This window comes from Entelurus aequoreus, linkage group LG08 (genome assembly GCF_033978785.1).
Source record: "Entelurus aequoreus isolate RoL-2023_Sb linkage group LG08, RoL_Eaeq_v1.1, whole genome shotgun sequence".
Classification (NCBI taxonomy): Eukaryota; Metazoa; Chordata; class Actinopteri; order Syngnathiformes; family Syngnathidae; genus Entelurus; species Entelurus aequoreus.
In genome coordinates this window covers 75,320,738-75,348,217 of record NC_084738.1, presented here as the reverse complement: position 1 = coordinate 75,348,217, position 27,480 = coordinate 75,320,738, and the positions used below count along the sequence as shown (strand labels likewise).

The 27,480-nt window shown below is 39.4% G+C and overlaps 1 protein-coding gene across 5 annotated transcripts in view; it reads right to left on the bottom strand.

The window, feature by feature from the left end:
• Positions 1–27,480, bottom strand: part of LOC133655229 (protein tweety homolog 2-like) — a 113,935-nt gene that overhangs the window by 39,652 nt on the left and 46,803 nt on the right. The window lies entirely within an intron of this gene.

The following is a 27,480-nucleotide window of genomic DNA, read 5'->3' as shown; positions in this document are numbered from 1 at the left end:
TAGCGGTGTAGCGTGCAAGGACGAGAGTGGAAGAAGTGTCAAAAGATGGAGCTAACTGTTTTAATGACTTTAAGACTTTACTTAAACCAATAACGGAGCAGCATCTCCTCATCCGTGGCTCACTAGTGCAACAACAATGCCGGAAATATGTCCCGTGAAAAACCGTCCGACCGGAACTCTCTAATAACTAAAGTTCCTTGGGTGGATAATGTTAACTCACTACGCGGGTATGTTTTAGCGCTTTCATGGCGAGTTTTACTGACAGATGTAAGTAAGAACTTTACACTACTTTATATTAGAAATGGCAACAGCGGAGGATGAACGTCCCATTACAAGAAGATAGAGAAAAAGAAGAAGCTACAAAGGCGGACGCGCACAAATTTTCAGATGACATATATGCAGAGTAAGAAGGACCATCCCGAGATGATGGTAATGATAAATAAATGATAAATGGGTTATACTTGTATAGCGCTTTTCTACCTTCAAGGTACTCAAAGCGCTTTGACACTATTTCCACATTCACCCATTCACACACACATTCACACACTGATGGCGGGAGCTGCCATGCAAGGCGCTAACCAGCACCCATCAGGAGCAAGGGTGAAGTGTCTTGCCCAAGGACACAACGGACGTGACTAGGATGGTAGAAGGTGGGGATTGAACCCCAGTAACCAACAACCTTCCGATTGCTGGCACAGCCACTCTACCAACTTCGCCACGCCGTCCCTATGTTGTGACTGTATTGATGTGGGCTGGTCTCCTAAAGCTTTAGTAAAACTTAATAATATTCCTATTCTGTCTTGATGGTCCTTCTTACTCTGCATATATGTCATCTGAAAGAATTTGGGATTGACCAGTGACTTTAATTCCCTGGGAGGAAAGGCTGGTCAGACGCAACACCTTATACACACACCATACTAATACTGGTATGTTGAAGCACAGTACAATCCATCAAGCGGTGCGGCTTCATAGCTTACCAAATTCGTATTAAAACATTTTGATAGATTTTTGAGCGCCGTGTGTGATGTTCTATATTTTTAATGGAACATACAACATTTTGGTGTTGTTTACTTGAGTCATACTGCAGTCTACAAGTATCTCTTATGTGTGACTGCCATCATATTGCAGTCTACACGAATCTCTTCTGTCCGACTGCCATCTACTGGTCACACTTATCATTCTTCACCGTATCCCTGGCCATACTTGCCAACCTTGAGACCTTCGAATTCGGGAGATTGGGGAGGTTTGAGGTTTGGGGGCGGCGGGGTTGAGGTGGGCGGGGAGGGATTTGGTGGTAGCGGGGGGTGTATATAGTAGCCCGGAAGAGTTAGGGATGCAAGGGATTCTGGGTATTTGTTCTGTTGTGTTTATGTTGTGTTACGGTGCGGATGTTCTCCCGAAATGTGTTTGTCATTCTTGTTTGGTGTGGGTTCACAGTGTGGCGCATATTTGTAACAGTGTTAAAGTTGTTTATACGTCCACCCTCAGTGTGACCTGTATGGCTGTTGACCACGTAGGTCTTGCAGTCACTTTCGTGTGTATGCAGAAGCCGCATACAACATGTGACTGGGCCGGCACGCGGTTTGTATGGTGAAAAAGCGGACGCTAAAGGCAGTGCCATCGCGGCACGCCCCTAATATTGTTGTCCGACTGATAATCAGGAGAATGGTTGCCCCGGGAGATTTTCGGGAAGGGCACTGAAATTCGGGAGTCTCCCGGAAAAATCGGGAGGGTTGGCAAGTATGTCCCTGGCTAGGGGGCAGTCAGGTACTAGGCCTTTGCCAAGGGCCACCTGGGGTAACAGTAGTAAAGGGGTTAACCTCCTAGTGCCCCAAGACCCCATAGAGGAGCCTCCACTGCCGGATGCACTTTAACGTCAAGCCCAGGACACTAACAAACGGCGGAGCAGGCGGAAGACGGTAGATTTAAGAACTAGCACAATGGCTGCGATGGCGGAAGAAGGCTGCAGCAGAAAAGGGTCCCCAGTCGTCTTGGACTCCATGCCACTGGACCCTGACCCGTTTCTGTCAAGGATCGTGTGGTGACTGTCTGTGCACCAGTCTCCCCACGTTTAACAAAGTCACGCACAGGCATCCTCCATAAAGGGATACACTCCTACCAGGAGGATCATCATACTCGTTCGAGTGACCGCCGATGATGATGACACGTATCATTACACCATGTACCAAAATAAAATAGCTTTGATGTCGATAAGCACAACCAAAATTATTCCGCACCGGGTTATAAGGCGCACTGTTGAGTTTTGAGAAAATGAAAGGATTTTAGGTGCGCCTTATAGTCCAAAAAATACGGTACATAAATCACATTAGGTAAAAAAAAAGTGTAACTGCCAAAAAGGAGAGGACATAAAGTGGTAATTCACAAGTTTGAAGGTTAAACTGTCAATGAAAGGATCTAATGTGTTTATAGTGGTCCAAGTTCCCCTATACAGGAGCACCGTGACGACCGGGTCGCATGGTTGCGGGTGTTCGTTCTCCCAGGGATGCAGATCGGGCTTCGGATACAGCTTACAGGTAAAGAATGATTTATTTAAGAAATAAATAATACTGAACAAACAAAAATGTGCTCATAGCACTTAAAGCAGAAACAAAAAGAGCTAGCGTGGGAGCTAGAAGGTTACCAGAGCCTTTAGCGTGGAAGCTAGAAGGTTACCAGAGCCTTTAGCGTGGAAGCTAGAAGGTTACCAGAGCCTTTAGCGTGGAAGCTAGAAGGCTACCAGAGCCTTTAGCGTGGAAGCTAGAAGGTTACCAGAGCCTTTAGCGTGGAAGCTAGAAGGTTACCAGAGCCTTTAGCGTGGAAGCTAGAAGGTTACCAGAGCCTTTAGCATGGAAGCTAGAAGGTTACCAGAGCCTTTAGCGTGGAAGCTAGAAGGTTGCCAGAGCCTTTAGCGTGGAAGCTAGAAGGTTACCAGAGCCTTTAGCGTGGAAGCTAGAAGGTTGCCAGAGCCTTTAGCGTGGAAGCTAGAAGGTTACCAGAGCCTTTAGCGTGGAAGCTAGAAGGTTACCAGAGCCTTTAGCGTGGAAGCTAGAAGGTTACCAGAGTCTTTAGCGTGGAAGCTAGAAGGTTGCCAGAGCCTTTAGCGTGGAAGCTAGAAGGTTACCAGAGCCTTTAGCGTGGAAGCTAGAAGGTTGCCAGAGCCTTTAGCGTGGAAGCTAGAAGGTTGCCAGAGCCTTTAGCGTGGAAGCTAGAAGGTTACCAGAGCCTTTAGCGTGGAAGCTAGAAGGTTACCAGAGCCTTTAGCGTGGAAGCTAGAAGGTTACAGAACAGGAACAAAAGTCGTCAACTGTTGTGTGAAAACAAATTACGATGCAAGACCGACTGACTGAGAAGGCAGGCTTTATATAATAATGTCAATGATGACCAACAGGTGCGTGTCGGGAACCCCAGCGGCAGGTGAACGTAATTAGTTACTATGGTAACCAAACTCAGAGGTGCTTAAACAGGAACTAGAAAGAGATCAAGACTAACAGAAAAACACAAGTGACTAGAAAACATAAAAATATGATCCGGGCAGCGGATCATAACAAGCACTCTAATGTTTTTAGGAATTTGCTGACATTTTTTTTTCGAACTGAACCCGGGCCGCCAGGTACAAAACCCAAAACCAGTAAAGTTGTCACGTTGTGTAAATGGTAAATAAAAACCGAATACGATGATTTGCAAATCCTTTTCAACTTATATTTGTCATGTCTGTGTTAATCATGTTTTTGTTTTGCTTGGGTTTTGGGCTCTTTTTTTAGTTCCTGGTTGCACTTCCCTGTTTGGTTTGGTTTCCATGGTCACCCATTAGTTTTCACCTGTCTTGTCACGCACCTGTTTCACATCCTCATGTCACGCACCTGTCTCACGTTTTCACTAATCATGTCACCAGTATTGGCGACATCACTCTGTTCACCCTCATGATCCATGCTGCTCTTCCTTTTGCCCCTCTTGTCATGTCAAGTAAGTTTTGTTATTGTTCATACTTTTTTGCCTTTGTGCCAGTGTTTTGTTTTCATAGTCTAGTTTTGTACTTCCGCCATTGTGCGCGCCTTTTGTTCATCCCCTTTTGAGCCTTTTTTGAGTTAATATATTAAACATGTGCTCACCTGCACGCCACGTTTGGTCCAGTTCCTTTGCACCACGGGAGAACAAACCACGCCACAGACCAAGTCTTGACAATATTCAATTGAATAGACTGCAAAGACAAGATATTTAAAGTTCGAACTGGAAAACTTTGTTATTTTTTTGCAAATATTAGCTCATTTGGAACTTGATGCCTGCAACATGTTTCAAAAAAAGCTGGCACAAGTGGCAAAAAAGACTGAGAAAGTTGAGGAATGCTCATCAAACACTTATTTGAAACATCCCACAGGTGAACAGGCTAATTGGGAACAGGTGAGTGCCATGATTGGGTATAAAAGCAGCTTCCATGAAATGCTCAGTCATTCACAAGCAAGGACGGGGTGAGGGTCACCACTTTGCCAACTTCACTGTTTTTTTGTAAATACCGTATTTCCTTGAATTGCCGCCGGGAATATAGTATTCGCCTGCCTAGAATTACAGCCGGGTCAAACTCGTTTCGCAAAATAATTAGCGCATGCTTGGCACTTCCGCCGGGTCAAATATGAGTCATTAAATGACTTCCTCCTCCTGGTGGTAGAGGGCGCTAGTGATCCTTATTGCGACTGCTGGTACTGCAGAAGACCGGTGCTGCAGAAGAAGACAACAGGCAGCAAGAGTGAGGAGCCATTGTTTGCTTGCACTTTTACCATGGAGGATTACATATCTAAAATAAAACAGTTTTCTAAACTGGACTTTCAATCGAAGCAGGAGGTAATACTTAAAGGAAGATCTCAATCGAGACAGAGAGACTTTTAAAACTGAAGAAAGATAAGGAAGACTTCTATAGGAGCTGCGCATGGACTCATTTATACCTAAAGGTAAGACCATAATAACATTTTTTTTATTAAATGTGTTTATCATGATAAGGTAAGCGCCGGAGTGAGAAGAGGTTTTAAATTAATTAACGCATGCTTGCCAATCCCGCATGCTTTTGGTAAACGCAGGAGTGAGAAGAGGTTTTAAATTAATTAGCGCCCCTGCGGCTATTCAAGGAAATACGGTAGCCCTGTTGTAAAGAAACCAAAACCTGGCAACCCCGGTTTTGGGTTGAGGCATGCCTCAGCAACGTGACCGCTATTTACCTGTTGGAGCTTGCTAATAAAACATTCCCGAGAGGGATACAAACTGCTGCAGATGAACTTCATTTACTCCACAGAATGGGCACAAACGTTTCTGTGGGTTTAATTATAGCGCGCTTTGCCCAAGGGAGGGAGAGAGAGAGATCTTGTTTACAGGGAAATTCGCATTCGCCGACGCATCCCCCGCTAGTTGATCATTAAAAAGGGTAATAAATGCTCCCGTTGAAGCTGTGGGTACTTAATGGAGAGTACTGGTGTATTGTTGTCGGGCAGCTCGGGGAGGAAGTGATTAGTTGGCTTTGTATTCAACGTGTCGGCCGGCCAAAATAAAATGAGGCAAGCCAGACGCTAACAGAGAAGATTTATGCTCACAAATCCTGCGTTTGTTGGACTTGATGAGTTTTGTCCCGCCAAAGTAATGGAGACGTTCCCGCTTCTATTTGTTTGTGTAAGGAAACTCCTCCACACCTGAAGTGTGGCACACAGAAGGGTGAGCATCGGTCAAAGCGCTGTTCTTTTCCTGATGAACACACCACATGGTGGCGCTGTTATTCAATGCCACAACAAATCTCTTCTGCAAAACATCCGCTGTAACTTTAGGGTGTGTGCAGGCGGAATCACCGATTTGGTTCGTACCTTTTGGGGACTGGCATGCATATGTGTGTACATTTTGAGCAAGAACGGTTAAAAAACATCAAGCTAAACGTCTTTTACGTTTTTGCAACTACCGTATTTTTCGACTACAAGATCCCTTCTACAAAACATCCGCTGTAACTTTAGGGTGTGTGCAGGCGGAATCACCGGTATGGTTCGCACCTTTAGGGAACTGGCATGCATATGTGTGTACATTTTGAGCAAGAACAGTTGAAAAACATCAAGCGAAACGTCTTTTACGTTTTTGCAACTACTGTATTTCTCGGACTATAAGGCGCACTTAAAATCCTTTCATTTTCTTAAAACTCGACAGTGCGCCTTATAACCCGGTGCGCCGAATGTACGGAATCATTTTAGTTGTGCTTAAACGACCTCGAAGCTATTTTATTTGGTACATGGTGAAATGAGAAGTGTGACGAGTAGATGGCAGTCACACATTAGAGATACGTGTAGAATGCAATATGATGGCAGTCACACATCAGAGATAAGTGTAGACTGCAATATGACTCAAGTAAACAACACCAAAATGGTATGTGTTCCATTGGAAATATAGAACATTACACACGGCGCTCAAAAATCCATCAAAATGTTTTAGTAGGATTTTGGTAAGCTATGAAGCCACACCGCTTGATGGATTGTATGTGCTTCAACATACGAGTATTATTGATTGATTGATTGATTGAGACTTTTATTAGTAGGTTGCACAGTGAAGTACATATTCCGTACAATTGACCACTAAATGGTAACACCCGAATAAGTTTTTCAACTTGTTTAAGTCGGGGTCCACTTAAATTGATTCATGATACAGATATATACTATCATATATACTATCATCATAATACAGTCATCACACAAGATAATCACATTGAATTATTTACATTATTTACAATCAGGAGTGTGGAGGGGGGGTGGGGTGGGGGGGTGGGGATATGGACATCAAGTAGTGGACATAGAGAGAGAGAGAGAGAGAGAGAGAGAGAGAGAGAGAGAGAGAGAGATCAGAAGGCATAAGAAAAAGAATCTGCATTTGATTGTTTACATTTGATTATTAGCAATCCGGGGAGGGTGTTAGTTTAGGTGTGTGTATAAGGTAAGACATATTATCTGGCGTTTTGTTTCACAATATTATGCAAAATCATCTTTTCTTACCTTTTGGTACCTGCTGATCTGTATTTGGGATCTGCATAAGTCCTGAAAATGTGCACGCGTCTGCCTTTGTAGTCTGTGCCGACACCGTAGTCGATAAGCTTCTTCTTTTTCTCTATCTTCTTGTTATGTGACATTCATCCTCCGCTGTTGCCATTTCTAATATAAAGTAGTGTAAAGTTCTTACTTATATCGGTCAGTAAACTCGCCATGAAAGCGCTAAAACATACCGGTGTAGTGAGTTGACATTATTCACCCAAGGAACTTTAGTTATTACCTAGTTCCGGTCGGACGGTTTTTCACGGGACATATTTCCGGCATTGTTGTTGCACTAGTGAGCCACGAATGAGGAGATGCTGCTCTGTCATTGATTGAAGTAAAGGCTGAATGTCATTAAAACAGTTAGCTCCACCTTTTGACACTTCCTCCACCCCCGTCCTTGCACGCTACACCGCTACAACAAAGATGACGGGGAGAAGACGCTGTCGAAGGTGAGCCACGTAAATAAGACCGCCCACAAAACGGCGCAACCTCAACCCCCAACGCTTGACGTATTGTCGGCGCATAACTGCTACCCTAGTCAGACGTACTGTGCTTCAACATACGGTATCATTATGGTGTGTGTATAAGGACTGTCAGAAAGTGACTTGAAGATGAATTGATTAACGTGGACCCCGACTTAAACGAGTTGAAAAACTTATTCGGGTGTTACCATTTAGTGGTCTATTGTACGGAATATGTACTGTACTGTGCAATCTACTAATACAAGTTTCAATCGATCAATCAATCAAAGATTATCTGTAAAACATCATCTATGCAACATTTTCACCAAAGAACCACCAATTAATGTTATGTAGACCACAAGGAAGTATTTTACATTTAGAAAAAATAATAATAATATGACCCGTTTAATGCGCCTTATAATCCTGTGGTGCGCCTTACGGTCCGGAAAATATGGTACACTTAATGTTTTTAGCCACTGTCTGAACAGTAACGCTGTGTTTGAATATAGGAAAATAAAACACTTTAATCACGTGATTCTTTGGCGAACCTCTAGATGGAGCCCACCACAGTTTGAGAAAACCATAGCGCCTTTGTCTCCTCCAGGCTAGGCTACTGCAACGCACTTCTTGTCGGGATCCCCAGCAAGAACATCCGGAAGCTGCAGTACTTCCAGAATAGTGCTGCTAGGATCCTGATGAGAGTGCGGAAATACGACCATATCACACCAACTCTCAAATCCCTTCACTGGCTTCCTGTTCCACTCAGGATTGACTACAAAGTCTCCCTACTAACCCACCAGTGCCTCCATGGAAATGCCCCCCCTCTACCTCAAAGAACTGCTCACCCCCAAATCCTCCACACGACACCTCCGCTCCAGACAGGCTAACCTCCTCCAACCTCCGAGGACAAAGCTACGAAGAATGGCTTTCTGCTCCGCCGCTCCCAGTCTGTGGAACGCTCTCCCTGACCACCTGAGGGCACCACAGACTGTAAATGCTTTTAAAAAAGGTTTAAAAACCCTTCTTTTTAAAAAAGCTTTTTTTTTAGATATGTGCCTGCTAGTTCTAGCTATTAGGCTGTTCTAGTTTTTATTTTTTGGTTTACTTTTATTATCTTTTTATTTTTTAATACACTGTAGCACAGGGGTCACCAACGTGGCGCCCGCGGGCACCAGGTAGCCCGTAAGGACCAGATGAGTAGCCCGCCGGCCTGTTCTAAAAATAGCTCAAATAGCAGCACTTACCAGTGAGCTGCCTCTATTTTTTAAATTGTATTTATTTACTAGCAAGCTGGTCTCGCTTTGCCTGACATTTTTAATTCTAAGAGAGACAAAACTCAAATAGAATTTGAAAATCCAAGAAAGTATTTTAAAGACTTGGTCTTCACTTGTTTGAATAAATTCATTAATTTTTTTACTTTGCTTCTTATAACTTTCAGAAAGACAATTTTAGAGAAAAAATACAACCTTAAAAATGATTTTAGGATTTTTAAACACATATACCTTTTTACATTTTAAATTCCTTCCTCTTCTTTCCTGACAATTTAAATCAATGTTCAAGTAATTTTTTTTTTTCTTGTAAAGAATAATAAATACATTTTAATATAATTCTTCATTTTAGCTTCTGTTTTTTCGAGGAAGAATATTTGTAAAATATTTCTTCAAACTTATTATGATTAAATTTCAAAAAAATTATCCTGGCAAATCTAGAAAATCTGTAAAATCAAATTTAAATCTTATTTCAAAGTCTTTTGAATTTCTTATAACATTTTTGTTCTGGAAAATCTAGAAGAAATAATGATTTGTCTTTGTTAGAAATATAGCTTGGTCCAATTTGTTATATATTCTAACAAAGTGTAGATTGGATTTCAAACTATTTAAAACATGTCATCAAAATTCTAAAATTAATCTTAATAAGGAAAAATTACTAATGATGTTCCATAAATTCTTTTTTTTTCTTTCATTTTTTCAAAAAGATTCGAAATAGCTAGTTTTTCTCTTCTTTTTTTCGGTTGAACTTTGAATTTTAAAGAGTCGAAATTGAAGATAAACTATGTTTCAAAATTTAATTGTCATTTTTTTCGTGTTTTCTCCTCTTTTAAACCGTTCAATTAAGTGTAAATATCATTAATTATTAATAATAACGTAGAGTTAAAGTAAATTGAGCAAATTGGCTATTTCTGGCAATTTATTTAAGTGTGTATCAAACTGGTAGCCCTTCACATTAATCAGTACCCAAGAAGTAGCTCTTGGTTTCAAAAAGGTTGGTGACCCATGCTGTAGCACTTTGAGGTTGTTTGCTCAATGTAAAGTGCTTTTACAAATAAAATCCATTAGTGAGCTTATTGCAGACGACTACGTGATTATTGAGTGACTTTTGTTCAGACATTATCCAAACATGATCCACGGCGATGGAGCCGATGCATAGTTCCCAGGTGCTGTCTCCTCAGATTTAATCCCGGGGTGGCGGTTGAAGACTCTCAGCCAGGCACTACAATAATTAGCTGTGTGGTAAGCGATTTTTACTCCGGGGTTTTTATCTCTACATGCCGTGAACAAACAGAAACGAGGGCAACAAACGGCGCTCGGCGAGACCGAGGGAGTGCAAGGATTTGCATCCCTGTGGTTTCCTGTGAGAACAACATTGTCGACGCCACTTCCTCCCTACAGTAAACCCAATTAAAGTTGAATGTGGAGGCCGCAGCTTATTATTACTCTATATTGAAAGTGGATTTTACTGTAAAAATATTTTACTGTAACATTTTTTACATGAACAGTTTGTTGGATCACTTGCTTTGAAATCATAAGTCAAGCAGATATTTAAGTATTTAGCTTTATTTGAACAATAACATTGTTTTGAAATGTATGATATGATGATATTTTGTTTTATCATTAGAAATGGTTCAAGTGTAAATACGTGTAATTGTACGCTGTACATTTATTTTTGTAATACATTTATTAAGAAAAGATAACACATATTATGTTCACGCTTTCGGGGGCCACACCGTTTGTTAAGTTGTGAATTGTGAATTGTATTTATATAGCGCTTTTCTCTAGTGACTCAAAGCGCTTTACATAGGGACAACCCATGATCTAAGTTACATTTAAACCAGTGTGGGTGGCTGTTAGAATAATCATGTATATATAGTATCACACAACTTTAGTATGCTTAAAGTCCGTTGCTATAGTTATTAGCTATTGTGCTCAAGCTGTACTTTTTCTATCTGTGCAAGGACAAAACTTCTTTTCTGAGGGGTGGCCTCAGCCGCATATGTTATCTTTGTTTTAGCCCGCTAACAGCCAAGGACTTCGAGGACCTCAACGCAGATAAGACGACAGCACGCAGACGAAGCAGAGACAAGGCGAAATCACCAGGCCCCCAGCACATTCCGTCACGTATTGTGCGTACTGGACCTGCTTTGCATGATATACAGGTATGTGACCACTCCTTTTAGAGGCGGCCTCAGTGATGTTGACTGTGGAACTCCTGAGTAAATAGAGCGACACAGGAGCTGTACCTTAGAGCAGTGGTCCCCAACCTTTTTGTAGCTGGGGACCGGTCAACGCTTGAAAATGTGTCCCATAATGTATATATTGTGTTTTTTATGTTGATTTCATAAAAAAAAAAAAAAAATAAAAAAAAAATTAAAATAAATAAATTATTTCTTCCGCGGACCGGTACCGGTCCGCGAACCGATTGGTACCGGTCCGCGGCCCGGTGGTTGGGAACCACTGCCTTAGAGCGTATGGCAAGACTGTGACTAAGTGTGCAGCTCCATGCGTTCCCCTCATGAACTAAATTGAACTCTTGTCTCTGCATGATTCCTTTCTTCTTGTCTGTTTAATAGATGTCATCAGTGTTTGAACCGGACAGTGGCCCTGGGAGCAGGCGGGTGAAGTGTCTTGCCCAAGGACACAACCGCAGTGACGAGAATGGCAGAAGCGGGGATCGAACCCAGAGCCCTCAAGTCGCTGGCACGGCCACGCTTCCAACCGAGCTACGCCGCCCCACAAGTTTGACACCTGTGTCTTAGGCACACGTAATAAAGTTGTTTAGTGGTAAATTAACCACAACATTTGCATAAAATAATGTTAAAAAAACTTCTTAAAGACTTGTCCAGCTGTTAACTGGTGTATGTTATTCCATCCATCCATCCATCTTCTTCCGCTTATCCGAGGTCGGGTCGCGGGGGCAGCAGCCTAAGCAGCTCTCCCCAGCCACTTCGTTCAGCTCCTCCCGGGGGATCCCGAGGCGTTGCCAGGCCAGCCGGGAGACATAGTCTTCCCAACGTGTCCTGGGTCTTCCTCGTGGCCTCCTACCGGTCGGACGTGCCCTAAACACCTCCCTAGGGAGGCTTTCGGGTGGCATCCTGACCAGATGCCCGAACCACCTCATCTGGCTCCTCTCCATGTGGAGGAGCAGCGGCTTTACTTTGAGCTCCTCCCGTATGACAGAGCTTCTCACCCTATCTTTTAAGGGAGAGCCCCGCCACCCGGCGGAGGAAACTCATTTCGACCGCTTGTACCCGTGATCTTGTCCTTTCGGTCATAACCCAAAGTTAATGACCATAGGTGAGGATGGGAACGTAGATCGACCGGTAAATTGAGAGCTTTGCCTTCGGGCTCAGCTCCTTCTTCACCACAACGGATCGATACAGCGTCCGCATTACTGAAGACGCCGCACCGATCCGCCTGTCGATCTCACCATCCACTCTTCCCCCACTCGTGAACAAGACTCCGAGGTACTTGAACTCCTCCACTTGGGGCAAGATCTCCTCCCCAACCCTGAGATGGCACTCCACCCTTTTCCGGGCGAGAACCATGGACTCGGACTTGGAGGTGCTGATTCTCATCCCAGTCGCTTCACACTTGGCAAAGAACCGATCCAGTTAAAGCTGAAGATCCTGGCCAGATGAAGCCACCAGGACCACATCATCTGCAAAAAGCAGAGACCTAATCCTGCAGCCACCAAACCGGATCCCCTCAACGCCCTGACCGCGCCTAGAAATTCTGTCCATAAAAGTTATGAACAGAATGGGTGACAAAGGGCAGCCTTGGCGGAGTCCAACCCTCACTGGAAAGGGTCCGACTTACTGCCGGCGATGCGGACCAAGCTCTGACACTGATCATACAGGGAGCGGACCGCCACAATCAGACAGTCCGTTACCCCATACTCTCTGAGCACTCCCCACAGGACTTCACACAGTCGAAAGCCTTCTCCAAGTCCACGTGGTGTATGTTATTCATGTTTAAATAGCCTTCACTGCAAATGAATATCAGCTCCAAATATCGGTTATTGGCCTCCTTGACTACTAATAATCGGTATCGGTATCGGCCCTGAAAAAAACCATATTGGATGGAGCTCTAATACTCTCTAAAAGTCCTGTTACAGAGTCCTAAAAGAGAGAAGTGTTCATCAACACAGGATCAGCATATCTTCCAGACTGTGGCCAATCAAGGTCGGATCCTACAAAGCAAGTCCTCAAAAGCGGTCCAAAGGCCAGCGAGGCCTCCATTCTTCATTAGCAGCTCTCCCACTGCCAATCAGAAGCAGGGAATTGTTCCTTCTTTTTTTTGCTCCTTTTTTCCCCCTCATTTTGTTTCCTCTGAAAATGGTTGCTGAGTCGCAGAGGGGGAAACCGAGGCACACTGGACTCTTTGTCCCTCGGAAGAAGTGGACTCCTTAAGAGTCTATAGACGCATGTTTGCCATCCGCTCCCTCCGGGAAACGGGCGAGCATGAGATTCACCGGCTCAAGAACGTCATGTCCAATTATGCCGTGGCTGGAGTTCACACATCTCTGAGGACTATTGACAAGTTGTTTTTTTGTGGGACTTCCTCTATGTGGACAAAAACATGGAGGTGGTCCCCACTTTGCACCTCCAGCAACTTCCAATCTTCCGGGAATTTTGTCCCATTCATTCCATTGCTGTCCATTTCCTTGACTTGAAAGTCCCATGTTTAATATTTGTTTAGGGGTGCACAATAGATATTGAGGAATTATGACATCATACCAACAAACAAAACAAAAAACTAGGGCGAGCCACATCAAGAGGTCCTCGTCGTAAACCTCCCCTGAGCTCGCAGATCGTGCGGGATTTCTTCGCTGTTTCCGAGGAAGACCTTTTTTCTCCAAACATTTCGCGAAGACGGGGATAAAAAAAACATTGCGCCTCAACAAGGGTTGTACGGTATACCGGTACTAGTGTGGTATCACGGTACTAATGAATCAAAAATGTTACTATACTCTAATAATAATAATATACACTACCGTTCAAAAGTTTGGGGTCACCCAAACAATTTTCTAAGAACAAGAATAGACTGTCGCGTTTCAGATGAAAGTTCTCTTTTTCTGGCCATTTTGAGCGTTTAATTGACCCCACAAATGTGATGCTCCAGAAACTCAATCTGCTCAAAGGAAGGTCAGTTTTGTAGCTTCTGTAACGAGCTAAACTGTTTTCAGGTGTGTGAACATGATTGCACAAGGGTTTTCTACTCATCAATTAGCCTTCTGAGCCAATGAGCAAACACGTTGTACCATTAGAACACTGGAGTGATAGTTGCTGGAAATGGGCCTCTATACACCGATGTAGATATTGCACCAAAAACCAGACATTTGCAGCTAGAATAGTCATTTACCACATTAGCAATGTATAGAGTGTATTTCTTTAAAGTTAAGACTAGTTTAAAGTTATCTTCATTGAAAAATAAGGACATTTCAATGTGACCCCAAACTTTTGAACGGTAGTGTATTTTGTTTGTAAAAAGCACTTTACAATGAGTAAACAACCTCAAAGTGCTACAGTGTATTAAAAAAAAAAAAAATAAAAAAAATAAAAAATAAAAAATAAAAATAAAAATAAATAAAAATAAATAAAAATAAATAAAAATAAATACAAATAAATAAATAATAAATAAAAATAAAAAGATAAAAAATAAATAAAAATAAAAACTAGAACAACCAAATAGCTAGAACTAGTATGCATGTATCTAAAAAAAAAAAAGGCTTTTTTAAAAGCATCCACAGTCTGTGGTGCCCTCAGGTGGTCAGGGAGAGCGTTCTACAGACTGGGAGCGGCGGAGCAGAAAGCCCGGTCTCCCATTGATCGTAGGTAACTGTTTGAAAAGTACCGGTTCCCCATTTTTAAAAATGTATTTATTTATTTTTAATTTTTTTTAAAAGGGCATGACGGCATGCCGTCTTCACGTCGTGACATTGCTGGTTTTACGAGCAGAGGAGCATGTTCGGCAGCGCACACACACGTAGTACTGCTTTTATACTTCCTGTATTTTATATTATTACTTTGAACTGTTTTATATTTTAATTTTTATCCTGTAAAGCGTCTTTGAGTACTCTGAAAAGCGCTATACCAAATAAAATGTATTATTATTAGTAGTACTTACAAGCAGACACGGTGTGTGGACCAGGTGTGTCCAAAGTGCGGCCCAGGGGCCATTTGTGGCCCGCAGCTAATTGTTTACCGGCCCGCCACACATTCTGCAAAAATTGCAAAATTGATAATATTGCAAAAATAAAAAAAAAACATTTAAAAAAAGTGGAATGAGGTGAAATCTAACTAGAAAAAGTTGCAATGTTGACACAAAAGCTGCCATGCAGGCTGTTTTTTTTTTCTTTTGTCTTTATTTTTCTTTTTTTTGCCATTGCTAAAAAAAAAAAAAAGACTAAAAATCTATGTTATAATGAATTATTACTTAAAAAATATCACTTTAAAATGTTTTATGTGGGAAAAAAAATTGCATATATTGTGTGGTTGCCATATAAAAACATCAAAGTTTTATTTTACAAAAGAGCATAAAACAAACAAAATAATAGTTCAAACGTAAAATCGACAGATATATTTGAAGTTGATCTCGTAATTTAAGTGTTAAAAGTTAAAAAAAACTAATAAAAATGTATCACTTTATGAGTGGGAGACCTTTTGGATCCCAATTATATTTAGTAGGATTTTATTTAACTTTTCACTGTGATTACTCAAAAATAATAAATAATTAAAATCAATCGTGTCCTGCATTATTGCTCTTTTAAGGCTCTTATTACTAAATACTGCTTATTTCAGTTTTACTATAAAAAAAAAAAAAGTTGTCTTTGACAGAAAACCTTTTTTTTTTTAACTTTATATCAACCTCAAGTTGATATAGAGATTTACTGTAAGCGTTAAATAAAAAATAGTAATAATAATTTGACTTATTTTTTAACAGTTTATGACCCTTTATAGTCCCCGGGAGCCCTAAAGGTTAAAAAAAAAAAAAAAAATCCATTTATTTTGTTAAGGTTTGAAAATGAAAAATATCAAAGATAAATGCTTTAAAATGTAATATCGGAAATTATCGGTATCGTTTTTTTTATTATCGGTATCGTTTTTTTTTTTTTGTTTGTTTTTTATTAAATCAACATAAAAAACACAAGATACACTACATGCTTAAATTTTTCCGTGTACGGCCCTCGGTGGAAAAAGTTTGGACACCCCTGGTGTAGACAGAAATTTTTGGCCTAAAAACTAACGATAAAGGTGAAGCTATAACACTGAAACGCACTCAGGAAGAGGTGCTTTAAACCTAGCAGCTAACATCCATTGATTGATTGATTGATTGATTGATGTATTGATTAAAACTTTTATTAGTAGATTGCACAGTACAGTACATATTCCGTACAATTGACCACTAAATGGTAACACCCCAATAAGTTTTTTAACTTTTTTAAGTCGGGGTTCACGTTAATCAATTATCAATCCATCCGCAGTCGGCAGTGTTTTAGCTTAGTTTCTTACAAGTATCATTATCACTGGAGGACGAGGAATAGCTAAACATGCTTGACTACACAATAGCTCACCGGCGTCACCTCTAACAAAAGATAGTGCTCCTGAATGTAAACAAATGCCTTGGGTGGATCACCTGACATCCACTGTAATGATAACAAGGACAAGAGCGTATCTAGTCGATACTACATTGATGACATCAAAAAATGTTATCGTCACAATTAGTACCGAATATGATTCATTAGTACCGCAGTACTATACTAATACCGGTATACAGTACAACCCTAGTCTACACGTATCTCTTCTGTGTGACTGCCATCTACTGGTCACATTCATCATTACACCATGTACCAAATAAAATATCTCCAAGGTCGGTAAGCACAACCAGAATCACACCGGGTTATAAGGCGCACTGTCGAGTTTTGAGAAAATGAAAGGATTTTAAGTGCGCCTTATAGTCCGGAAAATACTGTAATTTTGTGAACACTGACGGTTGGGTACAAAACTGTCATAACTTCAGGAAGTCCATATATGGCAGGGGTGTCCAAAGTGCGGCCCGGGGGCCATTTGTGGCCCGCAGGTGATTTTTTAACGGCCCCACGGCACATTTTAAAAATACGATTGAAAACAATGAAAAACATGATAAGTGGTATAAAAGAGCAAACAGGTGAAATGTAACAAGAAAATGTCGCAATGTTTACTCTAATAACACAAAGCTGCCATGCAGGCTGTTTCTTTCTTCAGTGTCATTATGAATTATTGACCTATTCAAGGCTCCAATTACGTCACATCTGAGATATTTTGGGGGGAAAATGTAGCATATTTTGTGTTTGCCATATAAAAAACCGAGCTGTTTTTTTTATAAAGAAGGGCCTAAAACGAACAAACGAAAAACATAAACAACAATAAAACGTATAGATCTGAAGCTGATCTCGAGATGATTGTGTTAAAAGTAAACAGTAAAAAAAAAAAGGAATTTATTTTTTAACACTATCATTATTTGGATCCTCAATAATTTTAGTGTGATTTGTTTTTAAGTGTCATTGCTCAAAAAATAATAATGAATTAAAATCAATGTTGTTATGAGTTATTGACCTTTTTAAGGCTCCAATTATTCTATAATCTCAAATATTCCACTTAAAAAAAATTTTGTGTGAAAATATTGCATATTTTGTATTTTTTCTAGAGATGTCCGATAATATCGGCCGGCCGATATTATCGGCCGATAAATGCTTTAAAATGTAATATCGGAAATTATCGGTATCGTTTTTTTTATTGTCGGTTTTTTTATTTTTTTTTATTTTTATTAAATCAACATAAAAAACACAAGATACACTTACAATTAGTGCACCAACCCAAAAAACCTCCCTCCCCCATTTACACTCATTCACACAAAAGGGTTGTTTCCTTCTGTTATTAATATTGTGGTTCCTACATTATATATCAATATATATCAATAGTCTGCAAGGGATACAGTCCGTAAGCACACATGATTGTGCGTGCTGCTGCTCCACTAATAGTACTAACCTTTAACAGTTAATTTTACTCATTTTCATTCATTACTAGTTTCTATGTAACTGATTTTATATTGTTTTACTTTCTTTTTTATTCAAGAAAATGTTTTTAATTTATTTATCTTATTTTATTTTATTAATTAAAAAAAAAAAGGACCTTATCTTCACCATACCTGGTTGTCCAAATTAGGCATAATAATGTGTTAATTCCACAACTGTATATATCAGTATCGGTATCGGTTGATATCGGTATCGGTAATTAAAGAGTTGGACAATATCGGAATATCGGATATCGGCAAAAAGCCATTATCGGACATCCCTAATTTTTTCCAAAAAAAAACAGGGTTTTCTTTGAAAACAAGAGCATACAACTTAAATCTTTAAAACTGTTATATTGACAGATAGACCTAATGTTGCCCTAGGGCAGGGGTCACCAACCTTTTTGAAAGCAAGAGCTACTTCTTGGGTACTGATTAATGCGAAGGGCTACCAGTTTGATAAACACTTAAATAAATTGCCAGAAATAGCCAATTTGCTCAATTTACTTTAACTCTATGTTATTATTAATAATTAATGGTATTTACACTTAATTGAACGGTTTAAAAGAGGAGAAAACACGAAAAAAATGACAATTACATTTTGAAACATAGTTTATCTTCAATTTCGACTCTTTAAAATTCAAAATTCAACCGAAAAAAAGAAGAGAAAAACTAGCTAATTCGAATCTTTTTGAAAAAATGAAAAAAAAAAGAATTTATGGAACATCATTAGTAATTTTTCCTGATTAAGATTAATTTTAGAATTTTGATGACATATTTTAAATAGGTTAAAATCCAATCTACACTTTGTTAGACTATATAACAAATTGGACCAAGCTATATTTCTAACAAAGACAAATAATTATTTCTTCTAGAATTTCCAGAACAAAAATTTTATAAGAAATTCAAAAGACTTTGAAATAAGATTTAAATTTGATTCTACAGATTTTCTAGATTTGCCAGAATATTTTTTTTGAAATTTAATCATAATAAGTTTGAAGAAATATTTCACAAATATTCTTCGTCGAAAAAACAGAAGCTAAAATGAAGAATTATATTAAAATGTATTTATTATTCTTTACAATAAAATAAAAAAAAATACTTGAACATTGATTTAAATTGTTGGATTGGAAAGAAGAGGAAGGAATTTAAAAGGTAAAAAGGTATGTGTTTAAGAATCCTAAAATCATTTTTAAGGTTGTATTTTTTTTCTCTAAAATTGTCTTTCTGAAAGTTATAAGAAGCAAAGTAAAAAAAATAATGAATTTATTCAAACAAGTGAAGACCAAGTCTTTAAAATATTTTCTTGGATTTTCAAATTCTATTTGAGTTTTGTCTCTCTTAGAATTAAAAATGTCAGGCAAAGCGAGACCAGCTTGCTAGTAAATAAATACAATTTAAAAAATAGAGGCAGCTCACTGGTAAGTGCTGCTATTTGAGCTATTTTTAGAACAGGCCAGCGGGCTACTCATCTGGTCCTTACGGGCGACCTGGTGCCCGCGGGCACCACGTTGGTGACCCCTGATCTAGAGATTTAAAACTTGAATAATAATAAAAATAATAATACTGAATAATGACACATTTTTAATATTTTTTTGACAAAAACCTTTGGGGTCCCTGGGATCAAACCTGAGTGGAGGCCTAAATGTATATTTTTTATAAATATATTGTATTGGTTTTTAAAATAAAAAATATCAAAATGACCCCCGCTTGCTTTGATTTTTCAGAACGCGGCCCTCAGTGGAAAAAGTTTGGACACCCCTGATATATGGTAACTTGTCAAATGTACCATTTGTCATTTAGTTTTTCTTGAAAAATGTCAGCCAGAGAGTGTTTTTGGATGTGTAAAACTTGTGTCGCCAAACCAGAGTAAGACAACAATGGGACATGTTTTTTGTTTTCCGGGGCGCTTAAAGACTTGCTTAAAAAGCAAAAGGGAGAAACAAAGGAGACGTGTCCTGTATGCAACTTCAGATGTATGGAGTATTTCAATAAAAGAGCAGTTCTAAGCCAAAAGAAAGGCCATTCTTGCAGGAATGTTTAAAAATATCTCGGTCCTATAGAGCAGTGTTTTTCAACCAAGGCACATTTTTTGTGTTGAAAAAAGGCGGAGGCACACCACCAGCAGACATCATTTAAAAACGAAACTCAGTTGACAGTAAAAAGTCGTTGTCGCAATTGACTTTTAAGCATAACCAAGCATGCATCACTATAGCTCTTGTCTCAAAGTAGGTGTACTGTCACCACCTGTCACATCACGCCCTGACTTATTTAGCGTTTTCTGACGTTTTCCTGTTTGTAGTGTTTTAGTTCTTGTCTTGCGCTCCTATTTTGGTGGCATTTTCTGTTTTTTTGGTATTTTCCTGTAGCAGTTTCATGTCTTCCTTTGAGCAATATTTCCCGCATCTACTTTGTTTTAGCAATCAAGAATATTTCAGTTGTTTTTATCCTTGTTGATTGTCATGTCATGTTCGGATGTACTTTGTGGACGCCGTCTTTGCTCCACAGTAAGTCTTTGCTGTCGTCCAGCATTCTATTTTTGTTGACTTTGTAGCCAGTTCAGTTTTAGTTTCGTTCTGCATAGCCTTCCCTAAGCTTCAATGCCTTTTCTTAGGGGCACTCACCTTTTGTTTATTTTTGGTTTAAGCATTAGATACCTTTTTACCTCCATCCTGCCTCCCGCTGTTTCCCACATCTACAAAGCAATTAGCCACTAGGGATGTCCGATAATGGCTTTTTGCCGATATCCGATATTCCGATATTGTCCAACTCTTAATTACCAATACCGATATCAACCGATACGGATATATACAGTCGTGGAATTAACACATTATCATGCCTAATTTGGACAACCAGGTATGGTGAAGATAAGGTCCTTTTTTAAAAAATTTATAAAATAAGATAAATAAATTTAAAACATTTTCTTGAATAAAAAAGAAAGTAAAACAATATAAAAACAGTTACATAGAAACTAGTAATTAATGAAAATGAGTAAAATGAACTGCTAAAGGTTAGTACTATTAGTGGACCAGCAGCACGCACAATCATGTGTGCTTACGGACTGTATCCCTTGCAGACTGTATTGATCTACACTACCGTTCAAAAGTTTGGGGTCACATTGAAATGTCCTTATTTTTGAAGGAAAAGCACTGTACTTTTCAATGAAGATAACTTTAAACTAGTTTAACTTTAAAGAAATACACTCTATACATTGCTAATGTGGTAAATGACTATTCTAGCTGCAAATGTCTGGTTTTTGGTGCAATATCTACATAGGTGTATAGAGGCCCATTTCCAGCAACTATCACTCCAGTGTTCTAATGGTACAATGTGTTTGCTCATTGGCTCAGAAGGCTAATTGATGATTAGAAAACCCTTGTGCAATCATGTTCACACATCTGAAAACACTTTAGCTCGTTACAGAAGCTACAAAACTGACCTTCCTTTGAGCAGATTGAGTTTCTGGAGCATCACATTTGTGGGGTCAATTAAACGCTCAAAATGGCCAGAAAAAGAGAACTTTCATCTGAAACTCGACAGTCTATTCTTGTTCTTAGAAATGAAGGCTATTCCACAAAATTGTTTGGGTGACCCCAAACTTTTGAACGGTAGTGTATATATATATATATAATGTAGGAACCAGAAATATTAATAACAGAAAGAAACAACCCTTTTGTGTGAATGAGTGTAAATAGGGGAGGGAGTTTTTTTGGGTTGGTGCACTAATTGTACGTGTATCTTGTGTTTTTTATGTTGATTTAATAAAAAAATGAAAGAAAAAAAATGATACCGATAATAAAAAAACCAATACCGATAATATTTCCGATATTACATTTTAAAGCATTTATCGACGTCTCTAGCTGCCACCTACTGATATGGAAGAGTATTACAGGGTTACTCTGCCGAGCTCTAGACAGCACCGACACTCAACAACAACACATCATTTGCAGATGCAGACTACAATTACTGGTTTGCAAAAAATACTTTTTACCCCAAATAGGTGAAATTAGATCATCTCCCACGGCACACCAGACTGTATCTCACAGCACACTAGTGTGCCGCGGCACAGAGGTTGAAAAACACTGCTATAGAGCAGTGGTCCCCAACCTTTTTGTAGCTGCGGACCGGTCAACACTTGAAAATTTGTCCCACGGACCGGTGGGGGGTGGGGGTGGGGGTGTATTAAAAAGAAAAAAAAAATTTTTTTTTTTTTTTTTTTACATAAATAAATACAATCATGTGTGCTTACGGACTGTATCCCTGCAGACTGTATTGATCTATATTGATATATAATGTATATATTGTGTTTTTTATGTTGATTTCATTTAAAAAAAAACAAAAAAACAAAAAAAAAACATTTTTTATTTATTTTTTTATTTCTTGTGCGGCCCGGTACCAATCGGTCCGCGGACCGGTACCGGGCCGCGGCCCGGTGGTTGGGGACCACTGCTATAGAGTACCGTAGATTGAAAAGGAGCCATGAGTGACTAATTAGTATGTAAGCCTTCCAGTGTTGCGTTCAAGACACAGAGTTTCCCACTTTACGCTATGCCAGAAATCTCTCTTAAATACTCCAACAAGACCTTTTTTTTTTTTTTTTTTTAAATCTTGCACACTTGGAAGAACAGAGCCGAGACAAGACCCCCGCAGGCACGGTACCCTCGGGATCTGTGAAAGAACCCTTCCACGGTTCAAACCCCCTGAATCATCACACCTGTGAATAATATATGGTCGACACACCAGCGATGAGTTAATAAGTCATCATCCCGCATCGTGGCTGTCAGCGACCCCCCCCCCTCCAGGGTCGGTCCGCTGTCGAGGAATGTTAATGCAGACTAATACGCTGAGAAGTGAGGCAGAAAAGCAAAATATTTGCCCGGTGGCTCGTGCATTCCTCGCCAAGGTATGTGATGCGTGGCGGCGTCAAGCATGAGATGTAAAAGGGGAAACATCCCACTAATGAGGCGAGCTGCGGCTGCTAAGTGATTTCCAGAGATGACTTTTTCTTGCTGTCTGCCTCCGACTGATGCACTTGTCAGATAATTGACACACGGCTGAGGTGCTTCTATTTCTGGCCAGACTTTGGCCTGTTTTTTTATTTCTGTAAAAACATGAAACTCAGAGAGGGAACGGGTAACAAAGTTTAGATTGGACCAAATGATTTTTTTTTAAAAGGTCCCCTAATTACCCTATTTTTCAGACTATAAGGCGCACTTAAAACCCTTTTATTTTCTCAAAACTCAAAAGTGCGCCTTATAACCCGGTGCACCTAACGCACGGAATCATTTTGGTTGTGCTTACCGACCTCGAAGCTATTTTATTTGGTACATGGTGAAATAATAAGTGTGACCAGTAGATGGCAGTCACACATAGGAGATACGTGTAGAATGCACTATGATGACAGTCACACATAAGAGATATGTGTAGACTGCAATATGATGGCAGTCACACATAAGAGATACGTGTAGACTGCAATATGATGGCAGTCACACATAAGAGATACGTGTAGACTGCAATATGATGGCAGTCACACATAAGAGATACGTGTAGACTACAATATGATGACAGTCACACATAAGAGATACGTGTAGACTGCAATTTGATGGCAGTCACACATAAGAGATAAGTGTAGACTGCAATATGATGGCAGTCACACATAGGAGATAAGTGTAGACTGCAATGTGGCAGTCACACATAAGAGATACGTGTAGACTGCAATATGATGGCAGTCACACATAAGAAATACGTGTAGACTGCAATATGATGGCAGTCACACATAAGAGATACGTGTAGACTGCAATATGATGACAGTCACACATAAGAGATACGTGTAGACTGCAATGTGATGGCAGTCACACATAAGAGATACGTGTAGACTGTAATATGATGGCAGTCACACATAAGAGATACCTGTAGACAGCAATATGATGGCAGTCACACATAGAAGATACGTGTAGACTGCAATATGATGACAGTCACACATAAGAGATACGTGTAGACTGCAATATGATGACAGTCACACATAAGAGATACGTGTAGACTGCAATATGATGGCAGTCACACATAGGAGATACGTGTAGACTGCAATATGATGGCAGTCACACATAAGAGATACGTGTAGACTGCAATATGATGGCAGTCACACATAAGAGATACGTGTAGACTGCAATATGATGGCAGTCACACATAAGAGATATGTGTAGACTGCAATATGATGGCAGTCACACATAAGAGATATGTGTAGACTGCAATATGATGGCAGTCACACATAGGAGATACGTGTAGACTGCAATATGATGGCAGTCACACATAAGAGATACGTGTAGACTGCAATATGATGGCAGTCACACATAAGAGATACGTGTAGACTGCAATATGATGGCAGTCACACATAAGAGATACATGTAGAATGCAATATGATGGCAGTCACACATAAGAGATACCTTTAGACTGCAATATGATGGCAGTCACACATAGGAGATACGTGTAGACTGCAATATGATGGCAGTCACACATAAGAGATATGTGTAGATTACAATATGATGGCAGTCACACAAGAGATACGTGTGGACTGCAATATGATGGCAGTCGCACAAGAGATACGTGTAGACTGCAATATGATGACAGTCACACATAAGAAATACGTGTAGACTGCGATATGATGGCAGACACACATAAGAGATACGTGTAGACTGCAATATGATGGCAGTCACACATAGGAGATATGTGTAGACTGCAATATGATGGCAGTCACACATAAGAGATACCTGTAGACTGCAATATGATGGCAGTCACACATAAGAGATACGTGTAGACCGCAATATGATGGCAGTCACACATAGGAGATACGTGTAGACTGCAATATGATGGCAGTCACACATAGGAGATACGTGTAGACTGCAATATGATGGCAGTCACACATAGGAGATACGTGTAGACTGCAATATGATGGCAGTCACACATAAGAGATACGTGTAGACTGCAATATGATGGCAGTCACAGATAGGAGATATGTGTAGACTGCAATATTTTTATTTATTTTTTTCATAAAGAAATACAATCATGTGTGCTTACGGACTGTATCCCTGCAGACTGTATTGATCTATATTGATATATAATGTATATATTGTGTTTTTTATGTTGATTTAATAAAAATAAAAAATAAAATAAAAATACAAAATTTAATTTTTATTTCTTGTGCGGCCCGGTACCGGTCCGCGGCCCGGTGGTTGGGGACCACTGATGTAGACCACAAGGAAGTCTTTTACATATAAAAAAAATCTAAATCTGACCCCTTTTAATGTTTAGTCATTCACAAACAAACCCCAACACTTGATGTATTGTCGAAGCATAACGACTACCCTAGTCAGACGTACTGTGCTTCAACATACGGTATTATTATGGTGTGTGTATAAGTACTTGAAGATGATCTGTAAAACATCATCTATGCAACATTGTGACCAAAGAACCACCCTCACATGTTATGTAGACCACTAGGAAGTCTTTTTACATTTTGAAAAAAAACAAAAACAAAATGACCCCTTTAATGCACTTTTGTATGAAAATAGACCTGACTAGACCCACCCTTATAACCCGGTGCACCCTTAATACGGAAAATACAGTACTTTTAAAAAGTAACTACTTTACCAAAAATACTAATGGAATTACTAGCATAACTACTCTTTAATAAATGTCATTAATTACTGGGGAAAGTATTTAATGTGTTAGTAGAAAAAAATTAAACATTCAATTATCTGGAATAGAGAGACGTTTCATGAGAGCAGAGTGTGTATGACTTTAAAAGGCGGTGCCTGTTGCCAAGTTTTTTGCTCAGCTGTGTTTGTTAGCTTATTGTTTTTGTTTTGGTCCAATAATTGGCTGTAATAATATTTTCTACATGTTCGTAGCATGCCAGTTAGCTTGTCCTTATATGTTTTCTACTTTTTTTCTGCTTCTGTAGATCTTTATGTGACAAATGTTCTATGTAAAGTATTCTTCTTTTTGCAAGCATTTTTCCGTCCTTTTGTCATTCAAGGTTGATTATTTTTCTTTTGCTTCTCACTAAGTTGTTTCAATGGACAGTGTTTGTCATAAAGAATCTCGAAGGTATTAAAAAAAATACCACATGCATCATCTACATCATTTTCTGTTCTCTCAGATTATTTTTGAAAGCTGTCATGCTTAGTTCTGTACTAAGTATTTTTTTGTCATCAATGTTCTTCTTCTTGTCGTTTCTGTCATAGGTGATGAAAACTGGCAGATGATCACTGATGTCGGATATTGGCAGGCCACTTGTGCTATTGTTATTAAAATCATTAGTAAAAATATTATCAATACGGGTGGTGCTGTGTCCTGAGATTCTGCTCGGCCTTGTGATTTTAGGATATAAACTAATTGTTTTACTTGTTTTAAAAAAAAATTAAACAATTTGTGTGCTTCAATGGCTGTCATATCTTCTTCTTTGACCTGTTGTTCATTATTCCCCTGTAGTAGTAGTATGTATGTGTTGTTTGCTGTGTGATGTTGCCTCCTCCTATTGTATCGGTTGTTGCTTTCATTCGTAAAACGTTGCTTGAAGCACTGTTGATAAACGTTTTAGAAAAGATCATAAAACAGTGACTCAAAAAATGTCCGCTCGCACTGAGATGCTGATTGACGGGATGGTTGTATTTTCAGCACTTTTTTTTTTTTTTTTTGGTCCTGTCCAGCTTCTCAGGCAAATCATATAGTTGATACAGATGCCCATACCGGCTGTTCAGATTTACTTTACAAAAGAGAAGTGTGGGATACTTCTCTTGTTGCCTTATTTGTATTTGACTTTATTAAATGTATTTATGTTATCATTTGGTGCAGCCGGGCCGGAGCAGGAGGGGATAGAAAGAGAAAAAAAAGGAAGACAGAGGGGGAAATTGTAGGGACAAGAGGGGGATTAGACAGAGAGACAAAAATAACAACAGCAAACACAACAATAACAACAACAAAAACAATAGAGCAACATCAGCAAATATGATATGTACAAATATGATGGTAAAAGTGATAGCAAAGAAGCAGTTAGCGAAATAAATAATAATACAGAAATGACAATGAGCATTACTACACTATAAATGGATCAATACAAATACCAATAGAAATATCGCTATTGATAATGAACAACACCAATAATTTACCTTTGTTATCAACAATACAGTTGTTCAAATGCAACAATACATATACGTAATGATAACTACAGATACAAAAGAATGCAGAAAAATGGAGGGGAAGAAAGAGAAGCAACCTATATTAACCTTGTAGATTGTTATAGTAACAATAGGCTCAGCACCTTTGCGCTGCTAAATTTCAAATAATCCTCGCTCCTTAAATAAAAAAATGCCTTTTTCTTTATATCATAACGGGTCGCAACCAGCGTTATTAGCAGCTCAAGCTAGCCAGTAGCTTGTGGCGGGAGAAGCAGTGTGAGCAAGGAAAAGACGCCAGAAAAGTAGTTCCTCTGCGTTAGCTCTCACGATAATATTATCGCTCTAGCCTGGTTAACATGCAATGGAGCGTTGTTGGCGGCTTTTGGAGCATGCTTCAAGATGAATCCCAAATGCTTGCATGCTTAGCTGCCTCGTACTAGCAGTTTTTCACGATTTAGAACACACTTTA